Genomic DNA, 24,599 nt, shown 5'->3' on the forward strand with positions numbered 1-24,599 from the left:
CCACGGTGGAAGTTTTGTGGATGCCTCAGTACCCAGGGCCCTGCAAAGACAGCACCTGTGACTCAAAGAAAGCAGGCAACGTCATGAGGCAGAAAAATAATGCCCCAGGTCAACCTCCCCAACCAAGTCCCCTCTATATATGTGCTGGCTGAAACTGGGGGAAATGGAAGTCTAATAACATCTAAAGGGCACTAGATAGGAGAAGGTAGAAATATCATATAGGTAAGTTAGGTCCAAGTCTACCCCAGAAATAGCCCATAGTAAAATAAGTGAACAGTGGTACCTCTGGTAACATAATGCTTCAGGTTACATACGCTTCAGGTTACAGACTCCGCTAACCCAGAAATAGTACCTCGGGTTAATAACTTTGCTTCAGGATGAGAACAGAAAAGGCTGCATCCCTTGTATGTACCCCCTGCCTTCCCTTCCATTGCTCCAGGATCTTCTCAGCTGGTCACGTGTTCCAGACCTCATTCTTGCATGTCTATTACAATTTTCTGAGGTAAAGGACCCCTCAACAGTTAAGTCCAGTCAAAGACGACTATGGGGTGTGGCACTCATCTTGCTTCAGGCCAAGGAATCCGGTGTTTAGCCACAGACAGCTTTCCAGGTCATGTGGCCAGCATGACTAAACCGCTTCTCGCGCACGGAGGACCATGACAAGTGCTAGAGCGCATGGAAGCACCATTTACCTTTCCACTGCAGCGGTACCTATTTATCTACTCGCACTGGTGTGCTTTTGAACTGCTAGGTTGGCAGAAGCTGGGACAGAGCAATGGGAGCTCACCCCATCGTGGGGATTCGAACGGCCGACCTCCCGATCAGCAAGCCCAAGAGGATCAGTAGTTTAGTCCACAGCGCCACCCGCTCCCTGCAGATATACTGCTGGGAGCACACTAGAAAAGGAAAGATTTCTAAAAAGAATGAGGAGATTAAAGTGGAATATGGTACTCTTGTGTTGAGCAGTAGAATTCCCAAAGTTTTGGAGTTGCTGGATAACAGTGTTAGCCCACTTCCTGTCTGCTGAAAATAGAAGGTTATGTGCTTTTACCATTTCTTCCTCCTGAGATCTACTATATTTATGGTGTACATTTCCTTCATTTTTTAAAAAATGGAGGAAACTATGTCTGTCTAGGATAAATATCTTTAAAAAAACAAGGCCGAGTTTGTATAAACAAGAGAAAGAACTTTTGAATCTGGATTTTGTTCTGTTTCAGTGAACAGCAGTCTGTCTCAATGAACTGCACACATTACACTTCATTCTCCAGAGATTCTCATCACACAAGTTAGAATGAGTGAAAACATGCTTTTATCTTGTTCTAAAAGGGACAGAATTCACAATCTTTTTCCCACCCAAGCAAAGCACAGCATATGGGAAATACTGTAATTGGGTAAAGCATCCATTGGGCAGTCAGGGGGTAAGGGGAGATTACAGTACAACCATTCCTTTCAAAATTTTGTTTTTTACCTATATAAAATTAATGTTAGATGTTAAATCATCAAATGAAAATATGAAGAAGTCCATATCAAGCAGTGAACTATTTTTTAATTCCAAAATACAATCCTCTGAAGATTACCCACTTATGATATTTTAACATTTTACTCATTTAGCTGTATCATTAACTATATTTCCATGTGGTCCACAGATAATCAAAAAAACAACAACCCGTTTTTTAGAAACAGGACTATCAGATGATTTTAAAAAGTGACCCCTGTGCCATTTTTCTGGAATATTGAAACAATGACAGCTATAGCACATCTTGTTCAATATTTCAGTTCTCTTGTACCTTGATGTGTAAGTGAATCAACTAATCCCACACTGCAAAAAAAAAGGAAAGTGTAAAAGGGCTTTACTTTGACTAAATCACATTCTAGGTATGTAGGCAAGTATAATTTGTGTTTTGTCCAGGAAAGGAACTTCCAGAAGGAAAAAAATGGGCAAAGTGATGGAAAAGAGCTATATCAAAGGCACAACGAGTTTACTGGTGCCAGCACAAAAGAAGGCCATTCCAAACAGTAACTAGATTCTCCCATAAATGATTAAATAAGACAGCCAATTCTCTATGAATTCATATTGTTTGCATCCATGCTGCACCTGTTCACTAATGTGCTCTTTTGAGTATGGATAGGAAATGTGATCTGGCCTCACCTCAATGTTGTTATTATAAGAATGCATGCAATGCAAATGTCTCTGAAAAAAGAGATGTCATACAAAGGAGGACAACTGAACTTTACTGTGATGCTAGCAAGGAAGCAGGTGTTGTTTTGGAGAAACTAATCTGTATATCTTCTCTTACTGTAGGTCATGTGGCAATAATGCTGATAGCCCCTCCCTGGCAAACCCCCCCCTCCCCCCCAAAAACCCTTTCCAGATAGGAATAGTATCGAATAAAATGGGTGTATTGAGTCTCTATATTGAATGTCAGGATTTAGCCATTCATTATGAGACAGCAAAGACACATGCAAAGCTAATAGGACATCTCTAAACTGTCATGCTGGATCCTCACATTTCCCATTTTATGCTGAACTGTAGGTAAGTCTGGTTGCTTCCTCATACCTTTTTATGCTTATTTGACCTTCCCAATTTAAAGTTTGGAATATAAGGGTGTTTTCACCCGCAAGGCTAAAGCAACTTGTGTCAACTGGATTTTCTTGAACTGCTTTAAATCTCTCAAACAGTAGAAACAATAAATTTGCAAGAAATGTTAACTGTTTAAAAGCATATCTCAAGGGGTGTGCATTGGATTGGGTTGACTCACAAGGCAAAGCAGGATACCTTGGACTGGATTCTCAGAGTTGAAGTGCTATTTCTAGGAGGTGGCACCTTTTGGGCACCTTGATGATGTGGGCATCACACTAATGCTATGGTCAAGCATTTGCTGAAAGCAAAATAAATTACTCTAAGTTTACCATAACTCCAGAATGGATGAAACCTAAAATTTGCAAGATTTTTCCTTTGCCAATTCTGGCCAAAAATAAAAAAATGTTATGGGTGGCTTTTTCCTTTTTTAAAAAGGAAAAAACACAAAATGCCCTGGACTTATTTGCCTATAATTGGGAAGTCTTTAACCACTTCATAGAGTGGTTGAAGTTTGCCAAATTATAGAGGTCATTATATTACAGTGGTACCTTGGGTTAATAACTTAATTCATTCTGGAGGTCCGTTCTTAGCCTGAAACTGTTCTTAACCTGAGGTACCACTTTAGCTAATGGGGCCTCCAGCTGCTGCTGCTGCTGCTGCACCGCTGCACGATTTCTGTTCTCCTCCTGAGGTAAAGTTCTTAACCCGAGTTACTATTTCTGGGTTAGTGGAGTCTGTAGCCTGAAGTGTCTGTAACCTGAGGTACCACTGTATACAGATTTCATCCAAATTTGTCCAAAGGAAAAAAAGTTATAACCAGAGCACACAGAAACACCATTTACCTTCCCGCCACAGTGGTACCTATTCATTAACTTGTACTGGCATGCTTTTGAACTGCTAGGTTAGCAGGAGCTGGGACAGAGCAATGGGAGCTAACCCCGTCACAAGGATTTGAACCACCAGCCTTCTGATCAGAAAGCCCAAGAGGCTCAATGGTTTAAACCACAGCACCACTGGCATCCCTTTTTTCTACTATTACCAGCATACATATAGGGCATTGCACCATGGCTGTTCCTTGACTCTTTGGTAACATCTGATTGGGGTGTATGGGGGGTGTACAGTTTAGTTGTATACTATTTACTGAGAACTAACTTCCATTGAGTTCAGTTGTGCTTACTCCAAAGTAAGTGAGTAGAGGATTACAGCTAGATTTACCTCCTACACCAGGGTCACCCTAACCACGTTGCCATTCCTATTCACATGGCATGCTTCCAGCAAATACAACTGGAATTTCCATTTAGTAGTAGTTCCCATTGCTGGTTAGGTATGTGCCAGGACTATGTTACAGAAATAAATAAAATGGAACAACCTATTTTCTTAGATTAAGGGGCTCCTATTATCTCAAACATCTCATTAACTGTGAATGAAGTAAAGGTATGATCACCAGTTTTGCATTTCCCAATGCATTTATGCACCATCTGCCACAGTTTCAATAGAGCTGGAGATGTTGTTTGTAGAATGTAGGTTTGTAAAAAAATATATATTTAGCAATAAGAAGTTTGACTGTCAATCATTGTAAAATTAAAGAACTCAGGTGGCTTATCTGAATCTCCCCAACTGGAACAACTTCTGTCAGTCATCAAGACTGGGTATTGCCAGCACTGTAACAAGACAGCACTAAACCGTCTTTGGTGGTCAGATCAGGACCTTGTCTGCTTTAGATCTATCCCTGGGGGATTTGAAGTTCATAAAAGATTCATGCTGGGAGAATAACTGAAAAGATTGTCTTCCTGATGACAATTTATTTAATAGCGAATCAACATCTAGACATCTCAGAATACAAAAGAGTTTTTGACAGCCCAAAGCCACCTTCGGTTAGCAACACAAGATTTTCAAACCATGTTTCACAAAGTGGATTAGTGAGAATTATGTACAGTCACTATGTACAGCAATGACTTTTTAAATGATTTGTAATTCCTGGGGAAAGATCCCTCTCAATATGAAAACAAGACCTTCCATCAGGGCTTCATTGTTGCTGTAAAACATTCCCTGCTGTGTTTATGAATGTGACCATGTGTGACTATTTGATGTAACAAATTAACTCTTGGCATGATTTGAGAAAGAGAGAACACTAGATAGATAGATAGATAGATATAGATAGATGATAGATAGATAGATATAGATAGATGATAGATAGATAGATAGATGATAGATAGATAGATAGATAGATAGATAGATAGATAGATAGATGATAGATAGATATAGATAGATAGATGATAGATGATAGATGATAGATGATAGATGATAGATAGATAGATAGATAGATAGATAGATAGATAGATAGAGATAGATAGATAGATAGATAGATAGATAGATAGATAGATTAGATATTGATAGATGGATAGAAAGGTAAAGGGAATCCTGACCATTAGGTCCAGTCGTGGCCGACACTGGGGTTGCGGCGCTCATTTTGCTTTATTGGCCGAAGGAGCCGGCGTACAGCTTCCGGGTCATATGGCCAGCATGACTAAGCCACTTTTGGCAAACCAGAGCAGCGCACGGAAATGCCGTTTACCTTCCCGCCAGAGCGGTACCTATTTATCTACTTGCACTTTGTGCTTTCGAACTGCTAGGTTGGCAGGAGCAGGGACCGAGCAACAGGAGCTCACCCCGTCATGAGGATTTGAACCACTGACCTTCTGATCGGCAGTCCTAGACTCTGTGGTTTAACCCACAGCACCACCCACGTCCCAGATAGATAGATGATAGATAGATAGATTAGATGATAGATAGATAGATGAATAGATATAGCTCGATAAGCAAACAGCTACATTTGTTTTCCTTTGGAGATAGGCTTATTAAGTACTTTCAAATACAGAAATGCATTATGGTTAACCCAACCCAATTTCAGATATCCTTTCAGTCATCTGCCATGCTTTCTCTAGCAGGGATTCACAGGTACTGATTTGGCAAAGAATGCCTAAAACAAAAAGATGTGATGCCACTCATTTTCTGTGAATTTAGCTTGCAATCCTATCATTTGCATCCTGCTATGTAAATGCTACATTTATTAGATAAAGCAGAAAATAATACAGTACTTAGGAGTGGCTGAAATGTTGCAGCAAATGACAGATGATCTACCATTCTTGGCTCATTCATTTCAAGCTCTCTCAGTAAGCATTTAAAGAAAGTTTGTGTTTTTGTCACCAAGGCGTCTCCTGGATTTGTAGTGTTGGCACAAGCTGACTGAGTGTAGGTCATACCTGCATTACTCCTGGGGGGGTTTGTTGTTCACTTGCATTACCCATGCGCTGAACATAGCAGGTGCCACCATTCTGTGAGTTGGGAAAGTGGATGTCACCATTTTGTGAGCAGTTACTTCTACTAGCACATGGATCGAGACCAGGAACAGACCAGATGAAGATGCAGAGCAGGAAGGGAGCCGCATGCAGATTGTTGTACACACTACTTTTGGTTTAAAATCACACAAGCTTGGGATAATGCCCTGCAGCATGCATGGCTGATACATATATCAGGTAAGCATGCTCAGCTGGCCAACTTGGTATTATGAGCTAGGTAAACACAAACTTCAGTGCCCCCATCAAGTAGGTGTTTGTCTTGCAAAGCACATTTGCTAGGAAAATGCAAAGTGGAGTTGGAGGCAGGAGAGGGAAGAAGCTTTAGTAGGTGGGTGGACAAAGCTCATGTTAGAACCTTGACCATCCGCCAGGGCTGTCTCCATCCAGCCTATGGTGAAAGCCTCCAGTCTCCAGTTAAAATGAAACCCATTTCATTGTCTCAACTTCCGGACTAACAGTCAACATGCTATAATTCGATCTTCTCTTACTTGTGTGATTCTGTATCACTTTGTATTACCACCCAGCAAATCAGATACGTTTCTGGGTAGGATGATTGCTGCAGGGTTATCCACTGTTTATCACCACCACCATTTCTGGACATTACGTGGGTTTAAAAATGTATGTTCAAATAGATGTGGATGGAGACATTGATCTCAACAGGCACATGAGACACATGGAATTGCAACCAATTTCCCCCCGAGAACTTGGGAAAGCCCTTGAGGTTTTGAGAGTGCTCAAAGAAAATAGTCTCAGAAACCTGCTCATTTATTTATTTTTGAAGTGAATATAGGGGTGTTTGTGCACCCTCTGAAGGTTAGAAGCCCACAAATAAAGATATCAATTTTAGTTATTACTTTCAAAATAGACAGTGGTATGCTTGAGATGTTCCCCCAACTCCCCCAAAATTATTTGTTCACATCTGCAAGGACTATTTTCTTATTTCCTTTCCAGATAATTGCTTGCACTGAAACCATCTCATGTCAAAACTAATTCCAAAGCATTTGGCTGTAAGAAATACTATAGCTCCTGCCCTATATCCACTTTCATGGGAGTAAGCTCCAGTTAGCTGAACGGGACTTAGTTTTGAATAGCAATGTGCATAATTGTGCCCTAAGTTGCTTATTATATGGAACTCCTTAAGTTTTGATCCTAAAGAATTCACATCTTTATAGAACGGGCAACTGGCTAGTAAATGTTGTTGCTGTTGTTTTTAGGCCAAGTCAATAAGCATAGATTTTTGCAAGCTGTAGATTTTCAGAAACTGTGTGTCCTCAATATGGGAATGAAACAAATATAGCCAAAAGCATTTTTTAAAAAAATAACCTTTATTGCAGGGGTGAGGAACCCTTTCTAAACCAGAAGGAAAGACCAGTGGTAGAGCATGCAGAAGGTTCAAAGTTCAAACTGGGCAGGGGTGCCAATAATAGGGGGCCTTAGGGGCCCGAGCACCCAGACAATATTTGTTGTGGGTGCTCAGCACCCGCACTGCAGGACCCCTGATGCAACTTCCAGTGCCTTGCGAAGCACCAGAGGTCATGCCTGAGGCCTTGTGAGACCTTGGAGATGCCCTGAGGCCTTGCAAGACCTCAGAACCTGACTTCCAGTGCCACAAGAGGCTGCGGGGCATGTGATGTCATGACGTCACATCGCAATGTCACGTCATGATGTCATGTCGCACACGCTGGGCACCCATAACCTGGGGCCCAAATCAGCACCCCTGAAACTGGGGCATCACCAAATAGGGATGACAGACATTCCCTGCTTGGAACCTTGGAGAGCTGCTACAAGTCAGTGTAGACAATACTCTGTAAAACGGACCAATGGTCTGCCTAAGTGTGAGACAGTTTCCTATGTTCCTATTCTCTCACAGGGAAACTTCTGGTAGGGTTGCCATATTTCAAACAGTGAAAATCCAGGCAGAAAAGTTGTTGAGTTTTTTGGGGCCAAAGTTATGGCCAGACCGTGATGCCAACTGCAGTATTCCAGATATGCCCAGACGTATGGCAACCCTGTCTTCTGGGGACTGTGTGCCAGTGGGTTGTGTGTCAATGGAGAGGATCGTTAGCTCTGTAGACCAAACTATATTCCAGCTATGCAAAAGCCAAATGTTTCTGCATCCTCCACCATCTCTCCCTACAAGCAAGGAAGATGCATTGTGGTAGTTCAAGGGCACATTCCAGGCAAAAATACTCAAAGAGGGTGCAGAACAGGGCCAGTGAGGGGGTGATCTGATGAGATGAAATGGCCTAGATCCTGAGAGCCAGATAAGGAGGTCTGAAGTGCCACATTCATATACACCCACCCCAGGCTTGCAATTACCTACTGCAGCTTTATTGCTTCATTCATCCTATATCCCATCAATTCTGTCTATTCACTTACTCCTAAGGGTTTTTTTTTGAAACTGAGTGATATCATTCAGAACATGAAGCACCAGCTTTACATATCAGATGCTTCCTGGTATCTCCTATCATGAAGGGCATGATATTGCTGTCATTTGAGCACACTGCTACTTAACTAACAAACAGTGTAGGATTAAATTTTGAGCTGCTGCACAAGTTCAAACCTTTCTGTGTGAAGAAGTGCAAAATCTGATGTCATCAAAAGTGAGGACTAAAAGTATTGGCATGGATTTATGTATAACACTAGGGCTATTTCTATTCTGATGAGAAGTAGTGGGTGTGCAATTTGGATAGTTCACGCTAATGTAGTTCTGAAGCCCCCATCTGCCTTGGCACTAAAAATCCCACAATTGGTCTCATAAAAAAAGTCCCTTTACAAAGTGCTAATTATATCAGTGTTATCTGACAGGTCTAATTACGGCCTTAAAGAATATATGTACAGTGCACACACACACACTGTATACAAACAGGTTTTCAAAACCATGCCTTCTGGTGGATTAACCTGGGGTGATGCAGACAGAACACAACAGATGGGTATTATTTTAATTTAACAGGATGTATCCCATATCCCAAAACTGTAGATAAATGCAATATTTCCTCCTAACTTCTGAAGAAGCTATAAATTAAGGCATTGCATACTCTCCCTGTTTTGTACATGAGCTTGGAAAGTTCATTTTTAAAAGCAACTAGTTCAAGTTCAACATGTCCAAAAAGGAATAGATTCCAGTTCCCACTTGTCCTTTTATACAAAATGAACTAGTTGGGTTCAGGTTCAGTTCACAGTTCTGTTCAAATTCATCCAAATCCTCCTTGGCTATTTCCCCCCCAGCATTCAGAATGCTGAGAGCTGCTGTGCTAAAGTGTAAAACATACTTAAGAAGAGTGGAATGCAAAATGATTAATTTGTTTTTCTCAATAATTATCATTTTTAAGCTTAAAAACTCAAAGAGTCTAAAGAAGAAGGAAGACATTCAAAGTTCTTACCCTGCCCCCCAAAAATAAACTTAATTCATGTTCAATTCACCCAGCAGCAATTATGAGAACAACTTTCAGGTGTAGTTCAGAGAGTTTTGAACTAATTCACTGAACATTGTTAAAACAAATTACAGTGGTACCTTTGGTTACATACACTTCAGGTTACATACGCTTCAGGTTACAGACTCCGCTAACCCAGAAATAGTGCTTCAGGTTAAGAACTTTGCTTCAGGATGAGAACAGAAATTGTGCTCCGGTGGCGAGATGGCAGTGGGAGGCCCCATTAGCTAAAGTGGTGCTTCAGGTTAAGAACAGTTTCAGGTTAAAAAAAAAAAAGGGGACGCAGGTGGCGCTGTGGGTAAAAGCCTCAGTGCCTAGGGCTTGCCGATCGAAAGGTCGGCGGTTCGAATCCCCGCAGCGGGGTGCGCTCCCGTCGTTCGGTCCCAGCACCTGCCAACCTAGCAGTTCCCGGGTGCAAGTAGATAAATAGGGACCGCTTACTAGCGGGAAGGTAAACGGCATTTCCGTGTGCGGCTCTGGCTCGCCGGAGCAGCGATGTCACGCTGGCCACGTGACCCGGAAGTGTCTTCGGACAGCGCTGGCCCCCGGCCTCTTAAGTGAGATGGGCGCACAACCCTAGAGTCTGTCAAGACTGGCCCGTACGGGCAGGGGTACCTTTACCTTTACCTTTACAGACCTCCGGAACGAATTAAGTACTTAACCCGAGGTACCACTGTACTTTATTCCAAGCACAGTCTACACCACAGCTTGGCTATAGATTATCCAACACATCTACTTGAACCCCAGCTTTCTGGTACAGCTTCCATTTATTTTCTGTTCCAGTCTCCCTTGGATCCCAGTAACAACCTCTGCATGGCTATTGGTGGGGAACAAGAGAGAGGTATTTCCAGTGACTGCACCCAGGCTCTGAAACTACCTCCCAATCTTTTAGCCTTAGCTGCAAAGTCCTGGGTTGCCTGTTTTTATTCTGCTGAGCTGTTCGTCTGTTACTAGTTATAACTGGCTCCTGTTCATTTTGTCCTTATCATTTTAGTTGCATGGGTGTGTTTGCACTAAATATCCTGGAACTGGTCTCCTGGGGGGGGGTCTCTTTTATAGCTGTGCCACCTAATTATAGCTATGTCATCTTACAGGTCAAAACATCATACACACACACACACACACACACACACACATATCTATATATATATATGCACTATATCTGCAATTCTGACCAAAAAGTGAGCAACCATTTGGAGGTCCGTTCTTAACCTGAAACTGTTCTTAACCTGAAGCACCACTTTAGCTAATGGGGCCTCCTGCTGCTTCCGCACCGCCGGAACCCGATTTCTGTTCTTATCCTGAAGCAAAGTTCTTAACCTGAAGCACTATTTCTGGGTTAGCGGAGTGTGTAACCTGAAGCGTATGTAACCCGAGGTACCACAGTACTCTTTTCTTATCATTGCATCTACCTCTCAGTAGAAAAGGGATTTCAGCAAAACAAATGGACAATGACTGCCTTGCATGCTGGTTTGCATTGCTATGTAACTACTTTACATTATTCTTAGCTGCCACAGTATTTTTTCAGTTTATGAATTACTTGGCGCATAAGGAATCTCCAAGCAGTTTACAAAAATATAAAAATATCAGAAAAAAGAACAACATATTGCGATAAAAACTGAACAAACGACTATATATATTTTAAGTTGTTTGTCTTATTTGCTATGCATTCAGACACCTCTTAAGATATACTAACCACATTTTGCATGAAGGTTCCTGAGATCAAGGAGCAAGTTTTCTCTGTGTTTGGAAACAAATGGACACCATTTAAAATCAATATCCTGGACTGAAACTTTCAAATTGCACTGATTTAAAAAACTGCAGTGATCATTTGCTTTTTAGGAATTCCTGAGCAACACTGAGTGCAAGGCTGCTGTTGTTGTTGTTTAGTCGTTTAGTCGTGTCCAACTCTTTGTGATCCCATGGACCAGAGCACGCCAGGCACTTCTGCCTTCCACTGCCTCCCGCAGTTTGGTCAAACTCATGCTGGTAGCTTCGAGAACACTGTCCAACCATCTCGTCCTCTGTCGTCCCCTTCTTCTTGTGCCCTCCATCTTTCCCAACATCATGGTCTTTTCCAGGCAGTCTTCTCTTCTCATGAGGTGGCCAAAGTATAGGAGCCTCAGCTTCAGGATCTGTCCTTCCAGTGAGCACTCAGGGCTGATTTCCTTAAGAATGGAGAGATTTGATCTTCTTGCAGTCCATGGGACTCTCAAGAGTCTCCTCCAGCACCATAATTCAAAAGCATCAATTCTTCGGCGATCAGCCTTCTTTATGATCCAACTCTCACTTCCATACATTACTACTGGGAAAACCATAGCTTTAACTATACGGGCCTTTGTTGGCAAGGTGATGTCTCTGCTTTTTAAGATGCTGTTTAGGTTTGTCATTGTTTTTCTCCCAAGGAGCAGGCGTCTTTTAATTTCGTGGCTGCTGTCACCATCTGCAGTGATCATGGAGCCAAAGAAAGTAAAATCTCTCACTGCCTCTTCCCCTTCTGTTTGCCAGGAGGTGATGGGACCAGTGGCCATGATCTTCGTTTTTTTGATGTTGAGCTTCAAACCATATTTTGCACTCTCCTCTTTCACCCTCATTAAAAGGTTCTTTAATTCCTCCTCACTTTCTGCCATCAGTGTTGTGTATAGGTCACTAGCAAGGCTGCTAGTGACCTATAAAACACATAGCACCCCAAACTTCAATGGACACATCATCAACAGACAACAAAATCAGCATAAGCCAGCAAATGTCAGGGAGAAAAGATACATGTTTTGACCTGGTTACTGAAGGATGTTAATGATGACACCAGGCAGACTTCATTAGGGAAAGCGTTCCACAAGTGGGGAAACACAACTGAAAAGCTTCCCTCAGAGGGGGCACCTAGAAAAGGGTGAAGATTTAATGATAAGTTCATATTGGGAGAGGTGCTCCAAAAGATTGGTTCTGGCAGTTAGGAATTTGAATGATAACATAATACTTATTCATAAATGTTTTGATTCTCCTTTTATCAACAGATCACCAGAAAGACGGCCATGGGCTCCCCCTACACAGAGATGGAAATGGCAACTATTTTCTTTGCTGTGCTGGTATTTCTTCTCTGTACAGCATTTGGAATCTGCGGTGAAAATATCAGTTGGTTTAATGGTATGGAAATTGCCAACTTCAACATCCCTTGCAATATGAATAGTGATACCTTGGAATGCTACATTAGGCAACTATATCAGAGCAAAGGCCACCCTCCATGGCAAGCAATATTGTGACTGGCACCCCCAACAATCTCTCAAAATTCAAAATGTGACCAATAGGTAGTCCAAAATGGTTGGCAGCCCCTGCTTAAGGCAGTGCTTGAAGTGGGGTAGGTAAAAGGTAAAGGTACCCCTGACCAATAGGTCCAGTTGCAGACGACTCCAGGTTCCTGCGCTCCTCTCGCTCTATAGGCTAAGGAAGCCGGCGTTTGTCCACAGACAGCTTCCGGGTCATGTGGCCAGCTTGACTAAACCGCTTCTGGCAAACCATAGTAGCACAAAGAAATGTGCTTTCTAACTGCTAGGTGGGCAGGAGCAGGGATGAAGCAACGGGAGCTCACCCCGTTGTGCAGATTCAAACCGCCAACCTTCTGATCAGCAAGCCCTAGGCTCTGTGGTTTAACCCACAGCACCACCCACGTCCCCAAAGTGGAGTAGAGTGCATTCCAGCAACCCTACCTATCCACTAGCATGCTCTTCCCTTAAACTACCTGAAGTTGTTAGAGTTGGAATACTTGGGAAGCCCCAATATTCAGGCTGCCATTGACATGGTAGCTGGGATACGACATACATAGACATTTCACTAGACCAGATTTCATGAGGATCTCATTACAAGATAGCTGCAAACAAATAAATATACCTTTGTTTTGTTTTAAACCACCTTGGCTGTCAACAAGGCGGACTATTCATCTCAGCCACAAGGTTGCTATTACATTGGAAAGAGATCAAAACATCAACATTTCAAATAACCAAAACCATGTCTTCATTGCAGATACAGGACAGAAATCAAGGGCATCTTCAGCGGAGCCACTTTATGTATGACCTGCTTGTTCTTTCTCTGAATAATCAGCATTTGGGCTTGGTAACCAGAAGCTATCCAAATATGCCACAGTAGGTTTTAAAAAGTCATTTTCAAATAACACAGAAGTATTTAGAATATACCTAAGATTCAACCAGAAACTGATTGCTCCAAAGCCAATATTGCTTAATTTGAGGTATGCATGTGAGCTGCTATAATAATTATAACGCCTGTGCTGTTGCCAATATTTTCTGCAGCATATTATTTTAATTTCTGTTGCTTTGTAAACAAATAGACTTCCAAAGAGGGAGGCACAAACATTCCCAAACGGATTGTCACCTCCTACACAATTTGTATTTACACCAACCATTAATACATGTTTAAACCAAAGATTCTGAAGCCGGAAATAGATCTGAAAGTGTACTCTGTAATCATTTATGGATCAACTCATGGGCTGAACTGCAATAAAAACAATGCTTGGAAATATTACTTGGCAAGAGATGCCCAGTGTCTGATTTTGCAAGACATTGAGTACCTGCATTGTTGTGACTGGTATTCTTCACTACCAAGCATTCCACATGAAAGAGCATTTAATAACAATGCAATAAGTACTCAACTGTTTGCTCACAACCCTTGAAAACACAATGCATTGCTCAAATGTTGGGAGAAAACATTAGATCCTTTGAATTTTCCAAGAAAAAGGTCATTCCTCTCCCCCTTCAGGGCCGACTCATGCCCATTTTTTCATACCCATTCCCAAATATGCAAATTGTATAGATTGTCAAATGAAAAGGGAATTAGATTTGTATTTAAAAATTCAGGCAGTCAGCCATTTTCCTTTGTAGTTTTCCCCACATTAATTGGTATTCACCAGTTATTTCCTAACAATAGCCCCCCTGTTCTCAGCTGATCTCTATGGATCAGCTGAAGAGGGGGCTGTGTGCCTCTGTGTTCATGCAAGAGAGGGTGTGTGTGCCGATATTCCCTTATAGCCACACCTACCACTGTCCCAAACCCCTGAACTAGATTGGCAAATCCTACCCACATCATCAACCTGGAGCTTAACCCTGAACCCTTTAGACCAGATTATCTTTGTCTCCAGCGACTTTCACACATGCAGTTAATTGTTTGTGGTCCTCCAAAAGGACATGCTTAGTGCTTTCAGAGCTTCTGGACTATCCTTCATCCCTTTTTCTGTTGTTATCCTGCTGCAGTTTTTACTCTCTTTTGGATTTTATGCCTTTGTTTTATTTGTATACTTTATAGGTTTTAACCTTTACTGTAAACTGCCCAAGAACTTTCCATAGTTGTGCAGCATAGTAATATAGTAGATCTATAAATACATACACTGATTCAGGACATAGTTACAATTTCCTAAAGACCTTGCACTCAGTTAAAAACAATAAATAAATAAAAACCATTTTGTCAAAGATATAATAAAAATGAAACAAACGGAACATTAGCACTGCAGCGAACTGTTTAACACATATGGAGTGCAACCTTCCACTTGCCTAAAAAGAAGTAAGCCCCATAGAACTCCATGGGATTTACTCCTGGGTAAATATGTATAGATAAGTATGTAAGGCTGCAGCCTTGATATCAAATCACTGCCTATTTGTAGGATTTGATGCTGACAGTACTTTTTACATAGGCTGTGAAAAATGTGCAAAGATCTGCAACGTTCAGACACACATTCTCAATTCACGATAATGCCTCACCTGGAGCATAATAAGCTATTAAAATATTAACAGGTATTAATTGCATGCAACTAAAACACCTTATTTTATCCTCAACATATACCAGGTGGCATATACTATGAGCTGGGGCATTGTGGAACTTGGGAGGAAATGAGTCCAGACTATGTTTTATTCATGTTTCAAAATTCTCCATAGTATAAGCTTATAATCACTTCCATCATTTATTTAAATATCAAATTATATCTACATTAATTTCACAGTGTTTCTTTACCACGATGAGGAAATGCATCATAATGTCTCCTGAGGCTCTGCTGCAATGTATCATCATGTCAGCACTTTCAATTATTGATGGATTTTGGCACCTTCATCCAGAAATGGGGGGGGGGGAGATGTGAAGGAATATGCCCATCACTTTGCCAGGCACTGTGACAGGACAGGGACATGCAGATGATTCCCTTTCAGAAGAGGGCTTTGCTTTCACTTAAGACAAACAACACTATACCGGTGGGCAGGGAGCAGACTTCAGCACTTCCAAATGAACAAGACACAAGCTCCATAGTAATTCTGGTTTTAAAATGTATGCTCAACATATTGCATTCAGATAGGCCTTCTATCTGACTTTTTTTTTAATTGAGGAGAACTTGCCTTTCGAACAAGTAAATGGAATGTTTGCACCTCAGGATCATTATTTGGAACAAAATGGCTGTGTTACTTATTGAAGCTTTAAATCCATTGACTATAGCTTAATCTCTGGACATTTTATTTATTTAATTATAGCTATATGGTTACCCAGTAATTACGGTAATATTCTCAGAATACAAAGACATTTACTTAGAACACAGGCTCATATGATTCTTGCTAAATCACTGAGGTTGATGTGTGGATTTGCTTGATATTTAGCTTCATTGTAGACTCAGAGAGTATCCTATGCCAGCACTGAATGTTTCCTCTGAAATTTAGAAGCAATACTCAAACATCTGCCATTGTTTAAACCTAAATGCTACTCAGAAACACAAGTTTGGTTCTCACATTTCATTTTGATTATTGCTGTAAAGTTAGGACAATTAATTGCTATATGTTTGTATGCACTCTCTATTTCTAAGCAGCGAGAATTTCCAGGGACATCCTTAAATTGTTTTCTTTTCTTTGACAAAGAGTTCTGGAGATTTATGGTGCCCTTGTAATACTTGGTTGATTCACCAATATATTAGCAGGACATCACAGAAGCAAACAGGCACTCCTTCAACAGACAGCAAACCCCCCGATTTTGCATAAATCTCCATAGACCAGCTGTTATAGCCCTTGAAAGGTGGAGCCTCAATTTAGTTAACTCCCCTCTTTTCCTATTCAAACTGCACAATTCCCATTTCTTTTTACTCTTATTTTTGGATCTGAATGGCTGGATTCCCCACCTTTAGAGGCAAAGGAGACATACACAGGTATTAAGAAACATTGCCCTTCCTATTTTCAGTCCGTTTCTATCAAATGACACTAAGAAAAATCACTCTTTAAGCATGATGGAAGTACATTTGTATTAACCATTTTATGTGGGCAAAACACTTCAGCCTATATCCCCATTTCCTGTTCTGAGGTTCCCTTTTAATTTTTGTCAGTGTGTTACCTTAATTGCATTGCTCAAAAACTGTAAGAAAGACTTCAGTTAAAAAATAATTACATGGACCAGGAGGATGGGGTCACACCCACTGGGCCTGATGCGCTGTCCCATCCCTGACAGCTCAACCTCACTCCTGTCCACACATTGAGGATAAGATCAGGAGACTTCTGTTCATGTGTAGGTGCCCATGTGACTTAGAACCCTGATTGTACAGAGTTCTAAATTGCACAAGGAATCCCCTTCAGGAGGATCCCCTCTTCAAACCGCGTGCCCCAAGTTCAAGTTGTGGGCAATGGACAAGCTGGGCCATCAGGCATGCAATGGTAAGAGCATGGCCCTGCTCTCCTAGTCAAGATAGTTGTACTCATAAGAGAGTTTGAATTCCTTTAGTGACAGACTAGTTCCAGACAAGGAAAAAATGTGGCTGTGTTCTGCATGCCACAGAGACTGGTGCACCTATTTCATGCAATGAAGTCTACAAAAATGGTATGGGGAAATGTATGTCCATAATCTCCATATCCATTCTCTCTCTCTCTCTCTCTCACACACACACACACACACACACACACACACCCCACCACCACCACCACCACTTCAAGTAGAAGCCTGGAAAGATAAGGCATGAAGAATTCACTACAAGTTGTTGTGATACTCATTTTGCAAAAGCATATATAGTCCTTTATCTTTCTAGTTACTTTGCTGGGCTAAACTATAGATGCAGTGATCCAGACTAATGCCTTCAGCCTTGATCCTATCACTAGAGTTCTCAGGGCTCATGAGGTAGATCTTTGTTGTACTCTTGCTTCTGTATATCCTACAAAGACAAGTAATTGGCAGTGCAATGCCTTCTCCACTGTCTCCAGGCTGTTTATTTGGCTCCCTCTGCTGTTCAGTTCCCTCTTCCAGCTTCTCTGCTATCCTCTTCAAAACACTTGCTACAGTTTATGCAGAGGATGGCCAAAACTACACCTGGGCTTTTCCAGTGGCACTCCACACCCAAGTCCTTAACCTAAGATAGTCATCGCTCTCTAGCTTGGTATCTGCAATTATCCTCTCATTATATCAGGTGCTACCAACTTGAGGATCAAGAATGTTGATTTCCTACTCACCAGCTAGGAATTTCTTGGCACAAGCAGTAGTAGCTGCAGCTCATCTTGGGTTTTTCCTTTTAAAAAAAAATCAAAGGATTTGAATTATTCATCTACAATCAAATATATTGGAGCACTCAGTTCAGTTGTTCAGTTTCAGATGTGGAATTTTTACAAATTGTCTATTTAAGGATATTACTTCTTAGCTCCAAGTTGTTTCAAAAGCCCTCTGCCAAGGATCATTTGAGGTCAACATTGCCATCTAACTCTTAAAATGAGCAAGGATGAAATTAGGACAGAACAATAAAAGGAACACTGCAGCTAAGCCAGCCAGAAATATAAAAGAAAAATGCAATGGCTACTCATACCTTAGAATGTATTGCATATATATCAAAAAGCTTTAAAAAAAAAACTGAATAAATGATCTCTTCAATCTTCATTTTTAAAAAAAGTTTGGTATTGATTACCAATAATTTAAACTGTTCCTTCTTGAAAAGTGATGACTGAGCTATAAAACCACCTAGAAATACTCAGTGCTGGCATCATTTTCTGTATTTCACACAATAAATGCAGGCCTAATGAAAGAATTGCAAAATCATGTTATCTAAATTGCTAAAATGCACATACACATTTGCCTTGTAAATCTTGTGACAGTGTGAACGAGTTACAGTTTTAATTAGAACTGAATTAAGTAACTGCAGTTTTAATCAAGTTAAATATTCCAGAATAATGGAGTTCTGGCACACAGAATTTATACTCTGCGGAGTTCTGTAGCTTCCTGGCCTAAATAATTTCTTTCCTCTATAGTATGCTGGACCTATTTGGTTGTTCTGAATTTGGGGTGGAGGGAATAAATGAGCAGAACAGTGACTGGGATTGCCACCACTGGCCCCACCCACATCGTTTCAAAGATATGCTTCGTACCTATGTACATTCAAAATGCATTGCATGAAGACGCATCACACATTAAAGGGGATACTCCTCTGGCTGTACCCCATGGTTTTCTGGCACCTTGTCCCCAGTATCCACAAATTAGATGTGGGTGGCTGAAGGGGAAAGCCTACATGCCATCACTTCTACACACTGCTAGGATTCTATCTGGCAGGGCTGTCTTATCAGGAGAAATGGAAGGTATAGACTGCTTAGATGGACTGCCAAGAGGAGGTGGGTTAAAACAGCTATTTGGCCCACATCACAGTCAGGCTATTGGTCCATGCAGAGCTCCTCCCAGTTGGTTCAGTTTGTCTAAGTGTGAGGGCTGCTGTGTTGTTTTGCATGGGCCCAGGAAGAACCATCAATAGCATCACTCTAGGGGGAGTCACAGTAAGGATAGTCATACCAGGTACTTGCCATGTAGGCATAGTCAAATCGTGGATAATCACTAAAGGTATGCAAAAAAAAGAAAGAAAGAAAGATGGATCCCGACTCAAGAACCAAAGCAGGCCACTTCAGGCAATTTGGGCCTTGTTCAATCCAAAGCAGGATCAAAGCACCCAGAACTGAAGTAGAAACCTTCAAAATGTTTTAGAAATTCAGGTGCTTAAAAGTGCTGCAGATAGTGGTTGTGAGAAAACTCTAACAGTTCTCCCCAAACTTGCCATATAAGCGAAATGTCAGACTGGGGAGAGAGATAGTTCTTTAAAATAAAAATAAAAATGACAGGTTTACATTCTAGTCAGAAGGAATTAATCCAGCAGCATCCTCCAATCACAGTGCTCGGGGGAAAGGATACTGAAGTAATGTGTCACCTGGTTCTTGATTACTCTGTGCTCTTTGCTAATTCTGCTAGTGCTGCTGGACATTCCAATTCTTCTGGCCCTTGCAACATGACCATATACCTGCTCCTGTCAAATCAGCTTTGCACGTTGTTTCTGTGATTTATAGTGTTACAAGCTTGAGGCTTGTTTTGGTTTTGGTTTTTTGTTTTGTCATTCATCATAACAGCTTATTCCCTGCGCCAATGCTTCTGAAATTTCGCTAGCTACATCATAAAGGTGCTCCTAAGAAAGTATGCCATTTTCATAATAAAATCACTGCCCACAAAGAGGAAAGTAAAATCACTTTTATTTATTTCCCCCGAAAAATCAACTTCAAAGGTTCCTAGCCCATAAACACTTTGACCTCACTAGGGAAGATTAAGTGAACCCATTTTCACCCATCCCAAAACTGAAAAGGCTGCTTTTGCAAGAAAAGAAAAGAAAAGAAAAGAAAAGAAAAGAAAAGAAAAGAAAAGAAAAGAAAAGAAAAAGCAATGTCAAAAAGGGGTGAAAGGTTGCACCATCTTTTATTTCCCCATCATAGTGAATGGAGCAGGCATGAAGCTTTCTTTTTCTGATTCCAGAATCAGAGCCAATTCAAACATTCTTGGAAGAGATTCAGGCCAAATCTTGCTGTTTTCCAGAACAGCAGAGCTGAGTCCAAGTCAATTCTTGTGGTTAGTGAACATTCCTGATAATCACAAGGTTTAAAGTTGAGGGAGCCAGCTCAGCACCTTGGAGAGCTCCCTGTGAATCGGCATTTTCCCCTTCCTGGACTGAGCATGCACTAGATACAACAACTGTTCTGCTAGTGTGGATGCAGTGGATGCTTTTCCCCCGTTTAATATGAGTATGGGATATTTTAGCATCCTTACATTGCTCCAAGTTTAAAATTCAGCCACAATGTAGTATTATATTTCACTACATTTCACTCAGTTTTCCATTAAAATGAACCAGGTGTATGTGTTTCAAGATACAGAAGAGGTCAGAAAACTTGAATTGTATCCAAGTTCTCACATTTGAAAGGGTGGGAGGACTGCCTTTTCTTAGTTTGCTTGCTTTAGGCTGGCTTCACATTATTATTTTAGTTTATAGCTTGATTAGGAATGTTTTACTCAGTTCCACAACCTCCTTGCTTACCGATTTAGAGCACAAGCCTATGTGAGTTTACTCAAAAGTCACTCCTACTGAATTCAAAGGGCCAGGTAAGTCCGGTTAGAATTGCAGCCTACACCTGAAATCTCTGGCCATGCTGCAGAGTCTGCACGCAAACTGATGCTAGATAAAATTATTTTCAACACATGAATTAAACACAAAAGAAAGAGAGCAGAAACGTCATTAAGCTGCCTTCATTTAGAGAAACATGAGCTCTTGTTCAATCGCTCCCTTTGTAGTTATAAAAACTTCATCCTGAACATTATCGTGATGAAGTCTCTAGGTAAGGGGAAATTCTGCTGATCACTCTGCTCTTTGTCAGACAATTTTTCCTGTCTACACAGATTGAGCTGTAATCATGGCAAACGGAATTGTTTTCCACCATTCAAGCTGCATGGCAAGATTTACAATGAGCTGCAGTGTTATGAACAGAGGGAGCTGCTTTATACCATTAGTCCATCTAGCCCTCTCCTGCTTCGTGTGATTGGCGGCAGCTCTCCAGGCACTCAGGCCTTCCACACCACCTGCAACCCGAGGTCCTTCAACTAGAGTTTGACCCTGTGATTGTCTGCTCTTGACTAGGGAGCTATGCCACTATCTTCAACATGCAGACATGTGGCATAGATGAAAGAGGATCTGAACCCGCCACCAAGAGGACAAGCTGAGAGCACTTTGCACGCTAAACACATTGCCAGTTTGTGGAATGAAGCCACCCACATATGGGGTGTGTGGTTGTGTGTTGTGAGGTGGTGGTATTGTGTTGATAAAACTCTCAGATACAAGACCACCCACTGGCAATTGTATGTTGACCACAATATACTTGCAAAGCCCAGAAACTGCAACTGCTATGAACACTCTTCCTCTTGCAGAGATATTATTAAAATGTGGTATGCTTGTGCCTGTGCCAGTTCAAAGGATGCATCAAGGCACAGGATGCAAAAGCTTTAAATATGCAAAATCCCCAAACAAACAGAGTGGGCTTTAACCAGACAGACTGTGACATGTTTAGACTAGCACAATCCTAATTCTCATATATTCTAATGTGACTAAGCAGATTTCCTACCAATCTTCTTTTATCTAATGCAGAAACTCATGTTTGATGCATTTGGGTTTCCAGCAAAACTATTACAACAGCCTAAAACCTTTGTAATTTATGTACATGTTTACTGTAAGGCAGTTCCACCTCACAGGCTCAACTTCAACAGTTATTACAATAATAAAGATATGTTTAGGTACAGCAGGGGAAGTTATATTTCATCAGCATCGTGCCTGAGATTTCAAGATGCTTAAGTGTGGGAAATGTTGGGGTTACGAGTCTTGTGTTCAGCGTAATTCAATGATAATGTGCATTTACAGCAATAATAGTTATCATGTGCGTGGACTTGGGAAGGCACAACTGTCATTTTGTCAGAACTGAGCCATAGGGAGTCGCTGAGCAGGAGCCAGGACATAGTAGATACTTCCAGTCCAGTAGAAATTATTCCAGTTTAGGGGAGACAATGGCCTACCTGGCATTGCTCCAAATCCTAGGAGCACTTCACAGTCTTAGTTGACCCTACCATTAAGAAGACTGAAGTTGTCCTCTTTCCATGAACTCCAGAGGTTCCACTGCCATCTCCATCTCCCTGGATGTCAGCTCCAAACCACAAATTTTAAGCAATAAATTTAATTTCAAATCTTGGTATCTCCTCCCACCCCTTGGAAAAGAACAAAATTCTAAAATGATTTGATGTGAGGGTGGCTTTTCTCTCTGACTACCATGTCTATGGCCAAAGTGTTCTCTGTCCTGAATATTTAGGAGAGTTGTCTGCAGGTCAATTGCATTATACTCCTGGGGTACAAACTCCAAGTCTGCTGCACCATCTACGTGGCAACTCATGGTTGTAGGATTCGGGGGGAGTACCCATCTAATTGTGTTTGTAGCCTCTATGTCCATTTCACCAGTTACACTGATTGGTTCTGGCAGATGGGGAAAGAGAGAACAAACAGGTGTTCCAAGGTGTTCTATAGTTAGTCTCTTCCCTAGTTTAATCCTCACAACAACCCTGTGAGGTAGGTTAGGCTGAGAGGCAGTGACTGGTGCAAGGTCACCCAGTGAGCCTCATGCCAAGTTGGGATTGGAACCCTGGTTTCCCAGGTCCTAGTCCAACGCTCTAAGCACCAAGAGGCCCAGCACTCTACAGGCTGATGCAACAGGCCCCACCAATTCTAGGCTATGTTTGCATTTCATCCTTGACTCCAAAAGTCTTTAACTGAAAAAGCTTCACATTGTAGGCACATTGCTTGTTTCCTCTCGGATGAGAAAGGAGAAAGTGGACCATACTATTTGCAGAACTGAGACACGTCCAAGTTTTTCAAGTGCTTAGCTACAACTAACTCCCAAGCAAAGCTGTCCCTTCCTAATGATGCCATCGAGCTTTCTACTGGAAGGGCCAGCGAACATATGGAGGGGATCAGCATGTGGCAACACTTGAAACAATTCAAAGTAGCAGGATACAGTAGGTGTAAAAATTGCACCAGCTCGGTGTCAAAGCCAGGAATTATGCATGTGCCCAACTTTAAGTGTGGGTGGTTGTACTGAAGCCAGTGAAAATTCTGCATTGTGCTCCAAGTCACATTGCTGTAGACCATAAAAAGTAAATAAATAGCCCTGCAGAATCCTTCTTTTAGAAGCCTCTTGTCTTGCAGTGCTGCCAGAGAACCTGCCTGCCTATATATGCCATGTGTCCAAGTTACAGTTGCTGTGGCAACTGTGACATGGAATCCTGCAACATGTATGAATATGAAATCCCAACACAGATTTCTGCCTTTGTGAGTAAAGGTTGGGAGCAGAGCTATTCACTCCCTTATAGAGGAGTTTTAAAAGGAGAGGGGAGAAGAAATGAAAGCAAATAATTTCCAAACACATCCTTCTTCTAAATCAGCACACATTTAATAATACCCATTTTGTCATTTTGGAATACTAATGTTTATGCACATTTCTCAATTTCACAACAACTTACATTTGATTTTTTTTTTTTTAATGTTAACTATGTAAGTTGATATATTTATTTGTACAAAAATGCCCTGCTTTTCCCCTCTGAAAGGAGTGGCTAGCGAAATACTAGAAGGCATTATTAAAACAGCTGGATAAATACCAACACAATTCAAGACTAAAAGAGCTACTAAAACTGGGCCTCAGGGGACAGAGCTAAGAATACAATTGAACCAAAGGTTTCTATTGTCTTATTTATTGTTTAAACAGAAAAGTCTTCAAATTCTGGCAGAGCACAAATAAAGAGGAAGATAAGCCAAATGCCTTGGGCAGGGAGTTCTACATGCAAGAAGCTGCGTCAGAGAAAGGCCTCTCGTGCCTAGTCACCAGCTTGAACTCAGAAGGAAAGGGAATAAGAACATGAGTTCCAGAGCCCTCCTGGATCAGGCCAACGTATCCCCTAGTCCCGTATTTTGCTTTCACACTTGCCAACCAGTTGCCTACAGTAATCCCACAAGCAGGACATGAGTACAACAATGCTCTCCTCACTTGTGATTTCCAGCAACTGCTATTCAGAGGTATTCTGTCTCTGACAATGGAGATAGACCATAGTCATTGTGGCCAGTAACTGCTGATTGCCTTAACCTCCATGAATTCAAGTAGCTTGGTCCCAGGGCTGTTTAGCTCTTTAAAGATTATAACCCGTGCCCTGAATTGCACTCAAACTAGCAGCTAGTTCAGCCAGTACAATTACAGAGTCACATGGTCACAGCATATGGCCTCAATCAAAATTTTAACAGCAGTATTCTGCACCAATTGATGTTCCAAAGTGGTTTCCAGGGACAGTTCCATGAAATCCAATTAAGATGCAACTATTGCAGGTAGGAGAGGCGCGGGT

The 24,599-nt window shown here is 41.4% G+C and overlaps 1 long non-coding RNA gene across 1 annotated transcript; it reads left to right on the forward strand.

Annotated features, from left to right (window-relative positions):
- The first annotated feature begins 36 nt into the window (after positions 1-36).
- Positions 37-13,547, forward strand: LOC310685098. Its single transcript, XR_014515067.1, has 3 exons — positions 37-222; positions 12,386-12,515; positions 13,389-13,547. It is a non-coding gene; the product is annotated as an uncharacterized lncRNA (long non-coding RNA).
- The last annotated feature ends 11,052 nt before the right edge of the window (positions 13,548-24,599 follow it).

This window comes from Podarcis tiliguerta (assembly GCF_965153285.1).
Source record: "Podarcis tiliguerta genome assembly, chromosome: 9".
NCBI lineage: Eukaryota > Metazoa > Chordata > Lepidosauria > Squamata > Lacertidae > Podarcis > Podarcis tiliguerta.